This window comes from Magallana gigas, chromosome 3 (assembly GCF_963853765.1).
Source record: "Magallana gigas chromosome 3, xbMagGiga1.1, whole genome shotgun sequence".
Classification (NCBI taxonomy): Eukaryota; Metazoa; Mollusca; class Bivalvia; order Ostreida; family Ostreidae; genus Magallana; species Magallana gigas.
In genome coordinates, this window is record NC_088855.1 from 8,484,245 (window position 1) to 8,502,307 (window position 18,063).

Below are 18,063 nucleotides of genomic sequence, written 5' to 3' on the forward strand. Positions count from 1 at the left end.
GGGGGGGGGGGGGGGGGGGGGGGGGGGGGCTAGTATGCTTCTGAATCCAACTTCTCAATCTTTCAAGGTAAATTTAGGAACAATAATCTTTCCTGCGAGAAAAAGTGGGGGGTTGAACCCTCTATTATGCTATGTTTCTAATAGTTAGGTATAACTTTGCAAAAAAAAGGGTGGGGGGGGGGGCTAAGCTAAGCCCCCCTAGCCCCCCCGGTTCCGACGCCTATGCAGTTAGCGACGCAGCTTCCCACAAGAAGTACTGTCAAACTGATCGACACGAAGGTCGTGATCCAACGCAGCCGTTTGACATTGAACCAGGTACATTTACCAGGGGTGTGCACTATAAGAATCGGAGTTACAATCACAAGTATTCACTATACAAAAGGAAGCAATTACCTTCTTAAATATTGAGAGACAAGAAACCCAAGTGCTACATTGCTCACCTAACTTTGATCCAAGTAACAAACAAGCTTTATTAAACTTTATAAAATCAAAGACATCAAGAAAGTCTCATTGGTGAATTGTATCGATGCCATCTCCCCCAACCGAACTGAAGCTTGTATAAATATGTCTTTACTGAAAAGATATTTCAAACACTTCTCTACATTTCCAATATTTCTTGAAAGGCTTTTGAACAAAAATGGAAGCCGTTTAAGTAAGGGTGATTTTTGCAAAGTTTGATTAACAGGTTAAAATTGACTTTTATCGGTTCTATAGCTACCAGACCGGAAGGAAGGACGGACAGGTGACGCTCGATTGGTGATCAGAAACTCCTAATTACACATTTCGTTCAAGTAAGCTAATAAATATTATATTAGTAAATACTGTTCAACAACTTTTGATTTTGCAAATCATTGATATCAAAGTGTTTGCAACAACAAAAATTTCACGATTGAGTATTATTATACAATATATTCAATTGTTTAAATTGGTTCACGACAACAAATATTCGAGAGGTTTTCGCAAAATATCGCAAATAATTTTGCATGCGATTAAATAATATTGTTACCTATTAAAGTAGAGGATTCACCTGGTCTCTCCTCTCCAATTTCAACTGCAGAAGTAGAATTTTGACAACGGTAAGATGTGGCACCTTGAGCACAAAAATTATTAATATACTCCACTGTGGTCACTGTGTGTAGTGATTTAGAATAACATACATCAACAAGCATCATTTAAAGTCTGTCTCTTTAAGTATATTTATATCAAATGTGGGTTTTTTTTTATCCTTTAATGAAGGTAGCGATCAATGCAAAATATTTTTAAACTATGGCGGGTTTTTGAAATGCTCACTACATGTACATCCATATCCATATGAAACATCTTACAAATCATTTGATTGTTAAGAAAAAGATATGACACAAACGCTTACCTTGAATAACCATTATGATGTCGACCGTACTTTCAGTGTATAAATCTAGTTCTACAGCATCGATGTTGATGTTCTTAGAACAGGTAAATAGATTTCTGCAGTTTCCCTCGAAATCCCTCAAATATGAATATCCATATATGTAGCCGACTAGAAAACAAACTTTTACTTTACTTTGTTTATTTTTATGTGCTTGTTTCAAGTTGTGTAAGATATTAACACATTCATATGGATTGAAATAAGCCTATTGTACACACTGTACTTGGACTGTATATTAATATGTAGAAATGTCTTATTCAAGTAGTTATATGGTAGGTTTTACTCATATTGAAACTAGTGACGAAATGAAATAATGACCTTCATAATATAAATGTAAAATAAATAACATTTATGAGGGACTAAATTTTACGCTAAAAATTCTAAGATGACTGATACAAGTTTGTTCTTTTGGCTAAACAAGATATTTTTGGTAAAATAGAAAATTCGCAGAAATGTCATTTTTATAAATATTTAGTGGATGGATTTTATCTTCAATATTACCTTAGAAAGTCAAATCCTGTAAAATTTCAACAGTGTATATCAAAATTAAGATTGTCCTCTCATCGTTTAGCTATCGAAACTGGAAGGTATAATAATACACACAGAGCCCAAAGGTACGAAAGCCGAGAAGGATCATTCGAGATTCGAGATTCGAAATTCGAGATTCAATATCTAAATTAACCAATCAAATCAAGGATCTGAAAATATGTATCCTAGCGACATCAAACTGTTCTAAATAAAAATCATACGTACATGCTCTTATATACAAATAAATGCTATGTTCACTTCTCCCTACCTAACTAAATAATTATTTGTATTTACTTTTACACAGAATATCTAAATAGACTAATAATAATGCAGTGTGCTTCGCGGATCTAAGTGGTTTTGTTTGCCCTGGTGCATTTCCACCTGATGCGTTTGAACCCTAAGGTATTTCACCAGCAGTAATAGTTTAAAACCCGGGTTTATTCACCCCTTTTGTGTAAAAATGCGGTTATGGTAGAGAACTTCATAAGCGTAGCTAATTTTTTCTGTATGGGGTCCTAGGCCTATTTTTAAAAAATTTACTATGTAAATTTAATAAGCTCCAATTTTCCCGAGGAGGGGGTCCAGGGCTGCGTTTTACAAAAGAACTTACAACTTATGACCAAATTAATGAATGTTTATTAATCGCAAACTAATCAATGTTTTATTGTAATATCTGTAAAATATAATAATTAGTCCAATCCACACTTTGCAAAAGTTGTTCCCCTTTGCGGGGTCAACCCAAAGGTCAAAAGGGAAAAAACAACTTTTCCCTTCTTTATGCAACCAAATATTTGGACGTCTTGTGAAGAAATCTCTTGGAATTTAATTCATTCCTTCGATGTGTGGGTTGCCCCAACTTGGGGCAATAAAATTCACAGCGGAAACAGATTTCTAATGTCAATTGACGAAGTTACAACCCTCTAAACTACAAAGGCTACTGTGAGAAATATATGGGTGTTTCCTCAAAGATGGCGGACAAGGGACATAACTTTTGTAAAGTGTGGATTGGTCTATGGAAATCAAAATAGTTGTAAATTAATGGTTTGATATAAATTTTGTTCATTAAAGACCGTTTTATGAGACTGAAAATATTTACGACTTTGTCGTAAGTTCTTTTGTAAAACGCAGCCCAGATCCTTTGACCCCCTCCTTTGTAGATCCCCGCATGAAGATTAGTACATGTATCTAAATAATCTAAATATAAATAATCTGTCCTGTTTCACTAATAAATATAAGCATTACTTATCGTTTTTATGTATGCATACAGTGATACACTATAGTACTATGATTATAAACAAATCATTGAGATATTATCACATCATACGGAATTATTAATAAATACAATTTTTTTTCCTTTTCCTCAGTAAACAACTTATTATGAGTCTTACTTTTGGAATTGTTTTCAATATAGAAGGATGCCTACTCTCTTCAATTAAAAGTAGGGATGATAGGGTGCCAATTTGTTCACATTGCCGATTTCTTGTGCAGAGAACAGTAAAACCCTTTATTTGATTGTGCATGAATATTTCAAAATTAATTAGGGTCTTCCGTTTCCAACGGAAGACCCTATTGTTTTTGTTAGGTTTCTTTTTCTCTATTTTTCACTATTATTAGGGTCTTCCGTTTCCAACGGAAGACCCTCTTGTTATTCTATTGTTTCTTTTTATTATTATTAGGGTCTTCCGTTTCCAACGGAAGACCCTCTTGTTATTCTATTGTTTCTTTTTATTAGGGTCTTCCGTTTCCAACGGAAGACCCTTTTGTTTTTCTACGGTTTCTTTTTTTTCTTATTCTTATTATTCTTATTCTTTTTATTTTTTTTCCAACTCAAATATTTCAAAAACGCTTGCATCAATTGTTTTGAAATTTACAGCTTTAATGTGTATCTGAAAGATCTCTATGATATGAAAAAATTATTTGATGACGTCATCAAATTCGTCAGATATTGACGTTTTTCAAGTTTTAAAAAGTGATTTTGTCCGGAGCTTTTCTCATTTTTGATTTAAGATAAAGCTATGAGATTTACAGAATAGGTAGAACTACCGTTTTACTTATGACATAAGGCTGAATACTCAATTCGGACACTTCCGGTCGAAACCGGAAGCAAAACCAATTTTTTTGTTTTTTCATGTTTTTCAATTTTAAAAATTTACATACCTATCTTACAGTAATTTTCATGCTGAGTTCAAAACTGAAATCCGTTTTTTAATCGGATGATGCATTACAGAGATATCAAGGTTTAAAAATTTATTTTTCTGGAAATTTTGATTCCGCGTCCTTGGTTTAAAAAAATAGCGTAATGTTCAAAATAAAGTTAACTCGTACCAAAAATAATTGTTAGGTCGTACTTGAACACATTCGGATTTTTTTGTTAAGTCGTTCTTGAAATCAGGAAGGATTTTGTTAAGTCGTACTTAAAATCATTCGTATTTTGTTAAGTCGTACCAGGAGTAATTCGATTTTTTTCATCTTTTTAATTTTGTTACTCTTGTTATTGGTTAAAGAGATCTGCTTCTTACAGGAACTTCCAGCTTTACTTCCGACATTAACGGAAGACCCACTCGTTGCTTTGCAACGAGCTTTGCTCTAGTTATTATTCTTTTTCTTTTCTTCTGACTCCTTTTTTGCTTAATAACTCAAAAGGTTTTTAACAGATTTTTATAAAATTTTCAGAGATTTTTGCAAGTTGGCGTCCCTCAAAAATGTTAAAGTTTTAAAGAGAACGTCACTTCCGTTTTGACGTGACGACATTTTTAAAATTTCAAAAAGTCATTTTGTCCCGGACTTTTCTCAAAAACGCTTTAAGATAGAGGCTTGAAATTTTCAATGGTTATGATTTGGTCGATTTACCTCTGTAATAAGGCTCGAAATGAAAATCTGTCACTTCCGGTCGAAACCGGAAGTGAAACAAATTTTTCGAAAAAATAAATTTTCTGATCAAATCCAAAATGAATATGTGTTTTGTAGAGCTTAATAAGCTGAATCTAACACTGAAAGCCGTTTTAAAATCGGACGATGCATTACAGAGATATCAGGGTTTAAAAATTGATTTTTCCGGAAATTTTGATTCCGCGTTCTTGGTTTAAAAAATAGCGTAATGTTAAAAGTAAAATTAACTCGTACCATTAATAATTGTTAAGTCGTACTGTTACACATTCGGATTTTTTTTGTTAGGTTGTTCTTGAAATCGGAAAGGTTTTTGTTAAGTCGTACTTAAAATCATTCGTATTTTGTTAAGTCGTACCAGGAATAATTCGATTTATTTTATCTTTTTATTTTAGTTACTCTTGTTATCGGTTAAAGAGCTCTGCTTCTTACAGGAACTTTCAGCTTTACTTCCGTCATTAACGGAAGACCCACTCGTTGCTTTGCAACGAGCTTTGCTCTAGTTATTATTCTTTTTCTTTTCTTCTGACTCCTTTTTCGCTTCATAACTCAGAAGGTTTTAAACCGATTTTGATGAAATTTTCAGAGATTTTTGCAAGTTGGCGTCCCTCAAAAATGTTAAAGTTTTAAAGAGAACATCACATCCGTTTTGACGTGACGACATTTTTAAAAATTTCAAAAAGTCATTTTGTCCCGGACTTTTCTCAAAAACGCTTTAAGATAAAGGCTTGAAATTTTTGATGGTTATGATTTGGTCGATTTACCTCTGTAATAAGGCCGGAAATGAAAATCTGTCACTTCCGGTCGAAACCGGAAGTGAAACAAATTTTTCGAAAAAATGAATTTTCTGATCAAATCAAAAATGAATATGTGTTTTGTAGAGCTTATTAAGCTGACTCTAATACTGAAAGCCGTTTTAAAATCGGACGATGCATTACAGAGATATCGGGGCTTAAAAATTAATTTTTCCGGAAATTTTGATTCCGCGTCCTTGGTTTAAAAAATAGCATAATGTTTATCGTAAAGTTAACTCGTACCAAAAATAATTGTTAAGTTGTACTTAAAACATTCGGAATTAATTTGTTAAGTCGTTCTTGAAATCGGAAAAGTTTTTTGTTAAGTCGTACTTAAAATCATTCGTATTTTGTTAGGTCGTACCAGAAATAATTCGATTTTTTTCATTTTTTTTTATTTTAGTTACTCTTGTTGTTAGTTAAAGAGCTCTGCTTCTTACAGGAACTTCCAGCTTTACTTCCGACATTAACGGAAGACCCACTCGTTGCTTTGCAACGAGCTTTGCTCTAGTTATTCTTTTTTTTCTTAACATTTTCCTTAAAACTCAAATATCTCAAATATGCTACAAAGGATTTTTATGAAAATTTCACGAATAATACAAAATATCAAGGTCTTTTATCATGTATATTTTTGTTGATGACGTCACTTCTGGTCGGCCGTTATATTCGTTTTTCTATTTGTAAAAAGTAATCTTGTCCTCCCTTTTTCGCAAAAACGATTAAAGATAGAAAATTGAAAGTTTCAGGAATTGTAGATTTTTGAATTTCTAGAGCCGGTCAGGTAAAACTACCATCGTCCGTCACTTCCGGTCCGCTCAAACAGCATTTTTGGAAAATTGTGTTTTGAAAATTTTTTAAATCAAATAATCTACAATTTTTTTTCCATCAGAATATGTTTTAAACTTATCAAATTTTAATATGAGCAGGTCGTCCGTCACTTCCGGTCGTCACCGGAAGTGATTCTAATATTTCGATTTTTGGAATTTTAAAGCATATGCGTTTTGTTGACACTTTTGTACTGAATACAAAACTGAAAACCGTTTTAAAATCGGACAACGCATTGCAGAGATATTGAAGTTTAAAAATGACGTTTTCCGGAAATCTGCATTTCGCAGTGTAGGTTGGAAAATAAGTTTAAAAGGAAGTTAATATGATAGTAAATCATACCAAATGTCAACAGTTTAACTGAACCCTATCAATTCAAAATCAAACGAAAGACCCACTTGTTGCACGCAACAAGGTGCTTTCAGGTAATTCAGGCATTCTTGAGAAATTAAGCGTCAAAGTTCTGAAGCGAGAGTCTGAGTAGCTCAGTCAATAGAGTCGTGGACATGGCCCAGGTGACCCGGGTTCAAGCCCCGATTGCCGCAATTTTTTTTTTTTTTTACTATTTTTCGCTTAGATCTACGATTTTATCTTTGAAGTTATAAGTTTAATCTAATCTATTCAAAAATCGGACGGAAGACCCACTCGTTGCTTGCAACGAGATCGTGACTAGTTGTTGTACATATATTTTGTTATAATTCATTCATTGATATATCAACAAGAAAGAATAAAAGCATATGTTTCACACCCAAGTTAAGTTTCTCTCTAGTTTCCTCCTACCCCCCCCCCCCCCCCCGCACCAAAATCGACAATAATTACATATAAGTCATACAAATGTTTACTTTTTTTGTAAGTAAATCTCTAAAGATGTAAATAAGCACTGCAAACAAAGATGTGTGTATTTAATATACTACTACATTACACTTAGCCAGATAAAATGTAATCAGGATGAAGCTACAAGGGATAAGTGGTGCAAATTTACCAATTTGTCGCCATACACACAGAACACCAAATAAAGAAACTGTGAGTGGTGTGTGGAATGCATAAAAGATGGCGGCAAATTATCTCAAATAATCAGTGCAAAAACCCACAAATAGGCTGTTATTTGTTGCATATCCTGCAAAAACATTGATAAAAAATGTTATCGTCCCATAACATAGCCGATTAAGTTAATGTGTACATATGGTCAACGTACATGTAATTCTAATATACAAGAAGGCGGACGTATCATGCGGGGATCCAGAAAATTAAATTTCAAAAATGATCGGTTGAATTACATTAAATGCTTTGAAAATTGTTTTAAACTATCGCACGGGTCAAAATGCGTGATAGAAGCTATGTACAGTGTAATTGGAAACTTTCATTTTATATCAATATGTAGTATTACCTATTATAGCAAATGAGAGTATAGCACAACTGCCACAAGCAATACATGTCCTTTACCGGCACCACCTCCCTCCCCATAAAAAAATGAAACAATTGTCGTTTTATTTGTTAAAATGTGTGTGGTTCAAGATTTTTCTAAAGGACTTGATTAGAATTGAAAAAAAGAGTCGTACGTTTAAAACTAATTTTGTCAAAACTTTTAGATTCATTTGGTTATATTTTGGTCCATTTGGGTAAATATATGCATCAGCGCAGCTCTAATTTATATATAATCAGGCCATAAATTCAAAATATTTTCAAAAATTAATAGCTTTAAATCCAGTGGATGAAAGAAAAGGAAAGCAAGTCGAACTCCATGAGTGCTAATACCTGTGTTGAATGAATGGTACAGTAGGATATGCGCAAAAAAGTCCCGTCTACTCTTTCCTACCCTATAATTATTGGAATATTAAATCCGATTATAAGAGTCAAATTAAAAATCAAGTACGGATATGTACCTGTTTATCAAAAGTAAAACTACTCATAATTTATCTACAGTGCATCGTTATGGAGCTACGCAGAAAGTTTTATATTAATTTGCCGAGCCAAATAAAAAAACCTGGAAAACGAAGAGAAAACAAAGTGGGGACAGAATAACTGACAAATTAATTAGGACTATATAGCCGCCTCCCCCCCCCCCCCCCCCCCCCCCCTCTTGAAATGTATATACTGAAAACAGATTATTGGCGTACAACATCCGCACACAATTTAAATAAAATTTCATGTTTTTTTTTATCATTTTGCTAGCTAATGTAAGACATCACAAATACCCCAAGCCCCCTCACGGAAAAGGAAATGCTAGGTGATGAGAGAGAGAGAGAGAGAGAGAGAGAGAGAGAGAGAGAGAGAGAGAGAGAGAGAGAGAGAGAGAGAGTCGATGTAAATCACAGGTGCGCTAACACCGTTAAAATTAAAGCTAGCTAGTTGGTCTGCCCTACCCTAGATACCTCCTCTCTTTTCTCGTTTTAGAGGCTTAATTATTGTCTATATATGCTTGTAACAAATCAAATCAATTTCAAATTCTAAATCAAACTGAATTTGAGGTTGTAAATCATTATATCTTCTATGGTTTAAAACTTTATCATAACCTATATTTTGACATGTCGATTATTTTTTTGATTTTCGTTTCATAGCTAAAACATTTAGATTAAACAGATCTTTCTTCGCGAGCCGATTTTTACACAGTTGGGGCGAATACACTTCGGGTTAAAATTGTTCGGGGGGAAATACATACAGGGCAAACAAAACCACTTAGATTCGCAATATAGCCAACAGTGTTATTTCTAATTTAATTGTTTATATTGTGTGGGGTTAATTCATCAATGTTAATTTAACCATTTTATAACCACTATATAAGAGCTATTAAGACATTTATTTGTAGGAAAGAGCATGTACGTATGATCTTTATTTAGAACAGTTTGATGTTGCTAGGATACAGGTTTCAGATCCATGATTTGATTGGTTAATTTAGATATTGAATCTCGAATTTCGAATCTCGAATCTCGTATTTCGAATCTCGTATTTCGAATCTCGAATCTCGAATGATCCTTCTCGGTTTTCGTACAAAGGAACTGCTTTTCATGTAAAAATTATGTTGAAGATGAATTCCATTTTATTTAGTGTGTCCAGTATATATTGAATACCGTCAAAAATATATTAAAAAGTATTTTTATGAGAAACCATCGATGTTCAAGCTGTTGCAATTGTTTAATAACGAAAATTTTAAAGATATGTGTAACCTCGGCATGTATGAAATTAAGAAACGATATATGTAATAAACTTAAAATTGTTGTTCTTTTGATTCTTTTCACCTTTACTTGTGTCAATTTATCATATTTATGTATGTACAGGGTAATAGCGTCTCCTGTAAAATACCCACTTCTATACTTTACTATGTTTAATTTGTATAATCTGATGAGCTGCAAAGCTTAAAGAAATAAAGAATGAATGAATGAAAGTGAATGAATGTTTTAAATAATGATAATTATTATCATGGGCGGATCCAGAGGGGTTTTTTTTTTGTTCAAAACTTTTAATGCCTATTTAAAGGTAGTTTTTCCCCATTTAAAATATAAATACTGTATTCTTATATTTAAAAAAAACCCTATCGATTTTTTTTATCAAAATAAAGTACTCCCCTTCAGCATCCGGTGTTTACGACACTGAGTAAACATGTGGAAAATAAAAAAAAGATTAGATAAACTAAACAGTATCGCTAAAAACAAGGATTTATAATAACATCTACAGTGTATTTTCTACTCTATTTCTTAAAAAAAAAAAATCGATTATAGTTCATATACAGTTTTGAACTGACAAGGCATTATAACCGCCGGGTTTGTACCGTATAGGGTATTTTCCGTACCGGGCGATTACTAGGGAATTAGCTCAACACTCGCTGTATTTTCCACATTTATTCCAGTTAATAACACAATTATATAAACAGTTACTCTCCACTCCGTACACATTAAAAAGGGGAAACTCGCTTATAAAAAATTCTGACTTAATGTTAACTTATACATATGACAGTGAGGGAAAACGTAACGGATTAGACGGACGACTTGTACCTTGACTCTTAACCTCCAACTATCGAACCCTGACTCTCTACTCTCTTCAACTAACTTAGAATCATCTGTAAAACATATAATAATATTTTACTGGCGTGACCATCTAAATAATTGACATGTATAAATCATCCAATCAGAGAATATATTTCTTGATCCTAACTGACCATCGTCTAGGTAAACGCCCATTTATTCACCTGCGTTAATCCGCTAATTGTTATGTAATTGCATTAACTCTATTAGTGTCAAACACACATTTCTTAGCTGAAACCATTGTCCTTCAATCCTGCCCTTCTATAATAAGTATATTTCCTAAAGCTACACTTGATTACTTTGATGTCTTATTTCTTTGTTACAGTTAAGGCGTTTGATAAACATTAATTTACATTCTATCACATCACAGTCAGGAGGAATTTCACGATAATTAAGAAGAGTGAATAACGTTAATTTACCAACAAGCTAAACTATAGAAAATAGTCGGAACATGTAAAATATACATTTTACATGGTGATAGCATAGTAAAACGACGTTCAAGTACGAGTACATGCATTCATTTTACTTTTAAAAGCCGTTTTGAACTGTATTGTTTTGTTAATTAACCTAAGTAATTATAAAAGATAACTTTAACTTCGATTCATACGAAAAATATTTTTAAAAAAACAACAAAACAAAACAAAGAAAATCATATTACCCGCTTATGCGGGTTATGTTATTTTTTCTGGAATGCTAGCTACCTTCATACCCACATGAAACACAAAAGAAAGCCTTTTTTGTTTTGTTTCCAAGAATCGGAAATTTTGTTACAAAAATACCGTGTAAAGGGTTTGTATGTAAACCATTATGAAAATGCACAACTTTTCAAAACTTTCCTAAATATGATCGCATCTGTACTAGTGCCGGATGATGTACCGCACCCATTACAGAGGTCACACCAAGTTCCCTGAGACGACAATTGCTTGTACCATTGTATTACACATGAACATATGCATCTATTCAGCAAATGAATTATCCCCGTTCTTTTGTCTTAATATATCATTTAGACCTTTATTTAAGAAAGCAATCGATAGATATCAAAATCGAAATAGTTCAGAATTTAAACATCAAAGATATTCATAATAGCTTGTAGCAATTAGTCTGAATTATTTTTTGTTTCTTAGTGTTTCTTTTCTATATATTAAGCATAGACGCACGTTCTCATTGCTGGAGGCCTAGGTTTTTTAAAGGCTAGAAATTATGCAAATCTTCCTTAATACCTAAACCAAAACGACAAAACGCTCAATAATGCAGTGCACTATAATGTTGAAATAGATATGAAATAGATAGTGACGAGATAAATATTTATTAAATTTACGCACAGAAAACGTACAAAATTTAAAAGTCCTTGTTTATTGACAAATAATGAATTTTGCACGTATTGATTTTCATCAAGTGGACCCCCCCCCCTTTTTTTTTCCAAATTGCTGGATCCGCCTCTGATTATTTAAAACATTACTAACATAATCGTTATGTTTGAACTGAAAGGGACTTAGACACGATTTGAGAACAAAATTTTATTTTTTATTCTTAATGTATAAAAGTTTCAATAAAAATAAATGAATGATTGATCAAAATTTCAATGTTAGAAGTCAAGTTATAAAAGAGATACAGAGGTAGGAATTCATTGTTATGTAAACAAAGCTCGAGTCTTATATTTGTTTACAAATAATGTGAAGTATAGAAATACCATTTCGTTGATAAAATGACTCGTGGCAAACAAGGTAAACTGATGTGTTCATAAATAATATTACATGTACTAACAGAAGAAAACAACATTTTATTGAAACTTATACCAATAAAACACATATGTAAATAATAACACGACTTGAGCTTTGTTTGCATTACAGAGAATTTCAAACTCTGTATCTTTCTTATAACTCAAATATTTGACTTTCAAATTTTGTGTAAAAGTCCTTTTAATAAGCTTGAAACATCGACATACCTTTTTCATATTCCAAAATCTTAGAACCGTTTTGATTTCTCATTAAGAAATCGGTTGATTTTGAGATGGTAACGTTTAAAATGTTTCCATAAACTGAACACCGTAAGAGTCCGGTGAATTGAGGAGTTAGAAAGTAGCTCCCCCTGGTGGCTGTGAGCGCTGAGCTGTTCCTCTTAACCATAATGTTAAACTTTTCTGAAATCAGTGGTACAAGTGTTTCATTTTTGTTGTATCTTTAATACTCTTTAGCTATAATCACCTACACACCACTTCTTATTTTAATGCTTATGTACATAACATTTTTTATACCATGAGATCAAAGTGGACAGGCTATGCACATTGAAAAGTTTAAATTCAATCATGATTAAGTTTTTATAAATGTTTTGTATGGAACGCCTCAACTGTCTTATGTAGATAATCTTCATAATATGATGATACTTCAACATTACATGCTGATACTTTAACATTACGTGATGGTACTTTAACATTACGTGCTGATACTTCAACATTATATGCTGATATTTTAACATTACATGCTAATACTTTAACATTACGTGATGGTACTTTAACATTACGTGATGGTACTTTAACATTACATGCTGATACTTCAACATTACATGCTGATACTTCATTATATGATGGTACTTCACTATGCTGTAGTTCTAAAAATAGGGTTAGGGAAGCGTCGCCTAGGGATCGAAATACGCTAAAACTCAGAACACGTGGATGCCTGTAAAGTTTTTAACACTGTGCTGTTTCTCTGTTTCAGAAATTGATCAGATTGGACTAAGGTCCACTAAAACTAGTTTAGATCGAGATACTCAACAAATGCTACTATTTGATTAAGTGTTGTCTTTTAAATGGGTCATTTTAAATTTTAAAGAATGGCTGCATTGTGAGTCCATTGGGGCTCAGCGCATAAAAATCAGGGAGTACGAAAAGTCCTTCGGGGAATTTTGTCTAAAAATGTGCATTCAGAACCCAATCTTTTGGCGCTTAGTCAGAGCGGACAGCTAATTTTTTTTTAAAAAGCACCTAAACAAAGACTTCTGTCATTCATGTTACATGTAGATTGGACTTATTGGGATTAATGGGTTCTCCCTGGAGATCCACGTGAAAGAGTGGGCAATGAAAGCACTCAGTCTGATTTGTTCAACAATACAGTCACTGCTAAAATCAGATTCAACAGCAATGCAATGCTTTATCCTTTGCATAATCTTATAAGTTGCATGTGTGGTTGTCGTTTGCCTAAATACATTGCACCAACACAAATCGTATGTTTCGACAATATTTTTATTCCGTAAAGATCCTCTCTCATGAGCTGTAGTGTATTGTGTACTTCTTCAGTTCCAGCCTTTTTTTTTTTTTTTTAATTTTTTTTATATTTTTTTTGACACATAAATCCACATACACACGTATTTCAGACATATTTCAGACATTTCAAGATTCTAGATATTGTAATATCTTATTAATCTAATGAATAGATTATCCGTGTAGTGTGAAAACGTGTTTTCTTGTAAAAAATAAATAAATAAATAATAGCAGTAAATGAAAAGAGAAAAAGGGAGATATAGAAGATAAAAAAATATACAATAAAAAAAGGGGTACATGTATCAAAATATTTGTTCACAAGTCAATATAATTAAAAAAAAGAGAGAATAGTTTAAGCAATCACATATGTCCTAAAACTTGGTATAATTTCTTACAAATTGTTTGCCAGTGGTTTTCATAATCTGAGTATCTACAGTTTTTCAATAACATATATTTTTCAAGCAGAATCCTGTTTTTTATTATTTAACTCTCCTATGCAGTCACTCTGGCAAACCGAAAGTGAAACAGTGTTTGGACCTAAGTACAAATCATCACCGCTGACAAGACGTAGATCTTGTAAATAATAGATAAATTCGGTGTACTGTATGTTGTGCCATTATTTTTCAAAAGAAAAGTATCTATAAATACCTTGAAAATAATTAGAATTTATATAGTACGAACAATTCAATTGTTTTTTGTAGTTGCATGCATTCCTACGCTAGAGTTAAATATAGTCTCGTTCAGCCAGACGCTCGGCTGTCTCCGTAAATCTCCGACAAGCAGAGAGTCTCTCTTGGTAGTCGGGGATTAACGGAGACAGCCGAGCATCTGGTTGAAGGAGACTAGAGTTCAATATTGCTTGGATCTAAACGTGTACAATTTTTAGAAACATTTCGATTACTGATAAACAGTTTGATGGAATTATTTTTATCTTTAGATATTACACAACATGATTCATATGGGGTTTCTCGAAATTCTTGTCGGAAAAGTTTGAGAATTCATATTATAAAAATTTAAATAACATATCGTTGATTTTAAAATTGATAATAATCAATGAAATCTACTCCCGACAGTACTTCAGTACTTTGATTTACATGATCCAAACTAGTCTCAGTGGACCTCAGTCCTATATGATCAATCTCTGAAACAGAGAAACAGCCCAATGTTAAAACTTCCCTATTTTTAGAACCACCGCATAGTGAAGTACCATCATATAATGAAGTATCAGCATGTAATGTTGAACTATCAGCACGTAATGTTAAAGTACATGTACCATCATGTAATGTTAAAGTATCAGCATGTAATGTTAAAGTATCAGCATGTAATGTTAAAGTACCATCACGTAATGTTAAAGTACCATCACGTAATGTTGAAGTATCAGCATGTAATGTTAAAGTACCATCATGTAATGTTGAAGTATCAGCACGTAATGTTGAAGTACCATCATGTAATGTTAAAGTACCATCACGTAATGTTAAAGTATCAGCATGTAATGTTGAAGTAGCATCATATTATGAAGATTACCTACATAAGGCAGTTGAGGCGTTCCATAGTTTTGGAAATTTTATTAAATATGTATTGAATGTATTGGTTTTATATAATTATTGCAAACTAGGAAAATATCTCTGCATTATTTGTAATTGTTTATAGTTATCAAAATTTCAATAACAATGTCTAGATTCACAAATTTTTGTTTTCCCAAACCAAATAAATGTTTTCAATCTTATAATTTTGATAATGAAATACACTTGTTGGATTATATTGTCATCCTTCGGAAGTGTAAATGAGAAATTAGCCATTTAAATGGTATGCAGGATGATCATCAACTATGAAAGATACGTTTCTGAAGAATAAGAAGTAAGTTTTGTTAACTAACCTGCTATGCAGTCATATATAATACAGGCGTTGGCATGTTCATCCCAGTAATACATGTAGCAATTTTCAACATAATCTTCAATGCCTGTTAGAATCTCTGTGTTGTTTGTGTCACAAATATTCTGCAATCCATTGCATTTAAACATTACCAAATTATCTTTATAGCACCATCTCCTATAAATTTTGCCGTTTTCTGCATTTATTTCAACGTCTCTTACAAGAATACTGCCTCCTGCTGGACAAGAGATGGACCCATCTCTCCGCGATTGAAGGTCCTCAAAAGTCCAGCATTTTTGTTCTGCTATGACTTGTGCTAATTTAAAAAAAACCGTGTAGCTTGCTAGCTTGCTTGCTTGCTATCTGGCTGTCTAGTCTGTCTAGTTAGCTAGTTAACTAGCTAGCTAACATTGACATAAACATTTTCTTAAACTAATGAGACTTTTAATGTCAAAATATTTTAACAGATTAAATTTCAATTTTATATATTAAATCTTCAAATTAAATTTTACAGATTAAATTGTGAAACTTACAGATTTAAATGTAAAACTTAATTATTAAAGTGTCATATTTATTAAATTGTAATTTTTTTTAAAAATGATCAATGCAGCACCAATATGCTACGAAATTCTTACCTTCTTTAGTAAAATACAAACACCAACAGAAAAAAATGAAATAGGCATACATAATGTGACCATGATGTATGAATATACCGTGTAATGACTGTGAAATATAACTTTCAAGTTTTCCTTGATATGGTACACATTCGTATTTAATTATGTATCAATAGGCACGGAGATGCAACATCAATTTTAATCAAAGAGCAACTGTATTCCACGTACCAGGAAGATTTATACACAATTGTATTCCTGGTATGTTGATATAGTTTTTTATTGATTAAAACCCATATTGTTTTAGAAATTTTAATGTGCTTTTAAAACAAGCTTCATTGCATATATTCCAAAGATGCACTTTTTGACTCATTTACACATTTTTGCTTTACCTTTAACAAATTATTCTGTAACATACTCATTATGATAAGATATCAATGAAAAGGGAAATCTCTTTTTTCCTTTCATAAATTCTATACAAAACCCATGGACTTAACAACAGTGAGACATATTCATCCTGTACATGCTCACACACGACACACATTGAATGGCTCAACACATTCACATTTTAATATAAATTATTATATAAATGCTTAAAATTTGCCGCATATTTTGATGATGATGATGAAATGAATGGTCTAGATATACTTAATACTAAACTTATGAGTAGATGAGTCAGATAGTATACTTCATTAAGGCCTTATATGACACTTTGAAATAATCACAATAATCTCTCTCTCTCTCTCTCTCTCTCTCTCTCTCTCTCTCTCTCTCTCTCTCTCTCTGAACCAGTATATACATGTACATGTGTTGTTAATTCATAATTTATTACTTTCGTTATTATAATAATTATATATCTGACACCGTGAAGTTTACCATACATTGTATTTGTGTATACAATTCCTTATTTTCAGGCAGATGTTCTTCCAGGAACCACTGAACACATCCTGGAAAAAGCTTAATATTTCCATCAAATATGTATTTGCCCTTAAAATGACAAAAATGGTCGCCCAATAGTATACCCATCGAAACAAATGAACAATCCTGCTTTATTTGTATTGCATAATAAGTCTAACTTCTTATGCCATATTCTGCTTTTGATTGCAATTAATTGAAACAAACATATTTAATATATCTGTCAAAATACTCGTATGGTTCCTATGTTTTCTGTAAGAAAAGTGGTTTGCAATATCTTATGGGTTTTTTTTCAGTTTATATGATTATGAAATTTGCTTTTAGTCTTGCATTAGTTGTACACGGTTAACTTTATATGCAATTCAAAGTAAGCACAAGTTAAAACTTTTAAAAGACAAATTGAAAAATTTATAGAGGACAGCTAACATTTAGATCAAATCTACGTACGTAAATATCACATAGTCACACCGATTTCATTCATTTTTCATAATTCAAAATACTGCGATTAGCAAAGATACATGACAAAATTCAATGGTTGCTTTAGGGACTTGTTGCAATGGTAAGAGAAAAAAATCGAAACATCTTCATTTAAGCTATTTTGAAGACAAGTTACAAGTGAATGCAGCAGTTTCAGCAATACAAAATAAAACAATTATACATATAAGATATTGTGAAAAAAAAATAGTTAAAATAGAAATATAGAGACGTATGTATTCAATAGTATTCTTTCTTAGTTCCATCAAACTCCACAACTATGTTTTCAGCTTACGACAAGTACATGAAATATACCTAAGTATCTACGGTAACCTAGTATTCCTAAACAAAATATATAAGTATAGCCTACATCTGAAGGTTTTGTGTCCAGTAAATTTAACCAAAAGATCAAAATTGAGACATGAAGTTGGTAACATGAACTTGTAATATTAATGTGTTTTTTGTAATAAAAAAATAT

The 18,063-nt window shown here is 32.3% G+C and overlaps 1 long non-coding RNA gene across 1 annotated transcript; it reads right to left on the minus strand.

Annotated features, from left to right (window-relative positions):
• Positions 1-222: 222 nt before the first annotated feature.
• LOC136273369 (uncharacterized) lies at positions 223-12,609 on the minus strand. Its single transcript, XR_010711562.1, has 4 exons — positions 12,403-12,609; positions 1,370-1,516; positions 1,007-1,090; positions 223-337 (listed from the first exon to the last, which is right to left on the minus strand). It is a non-coding gene; the product is annotated as an uncharacterized lncRNA (long non-coding RNA).
• Between the last annotated feature and the right edge of the window lie 5,454 nt (positions 12,610-18,063).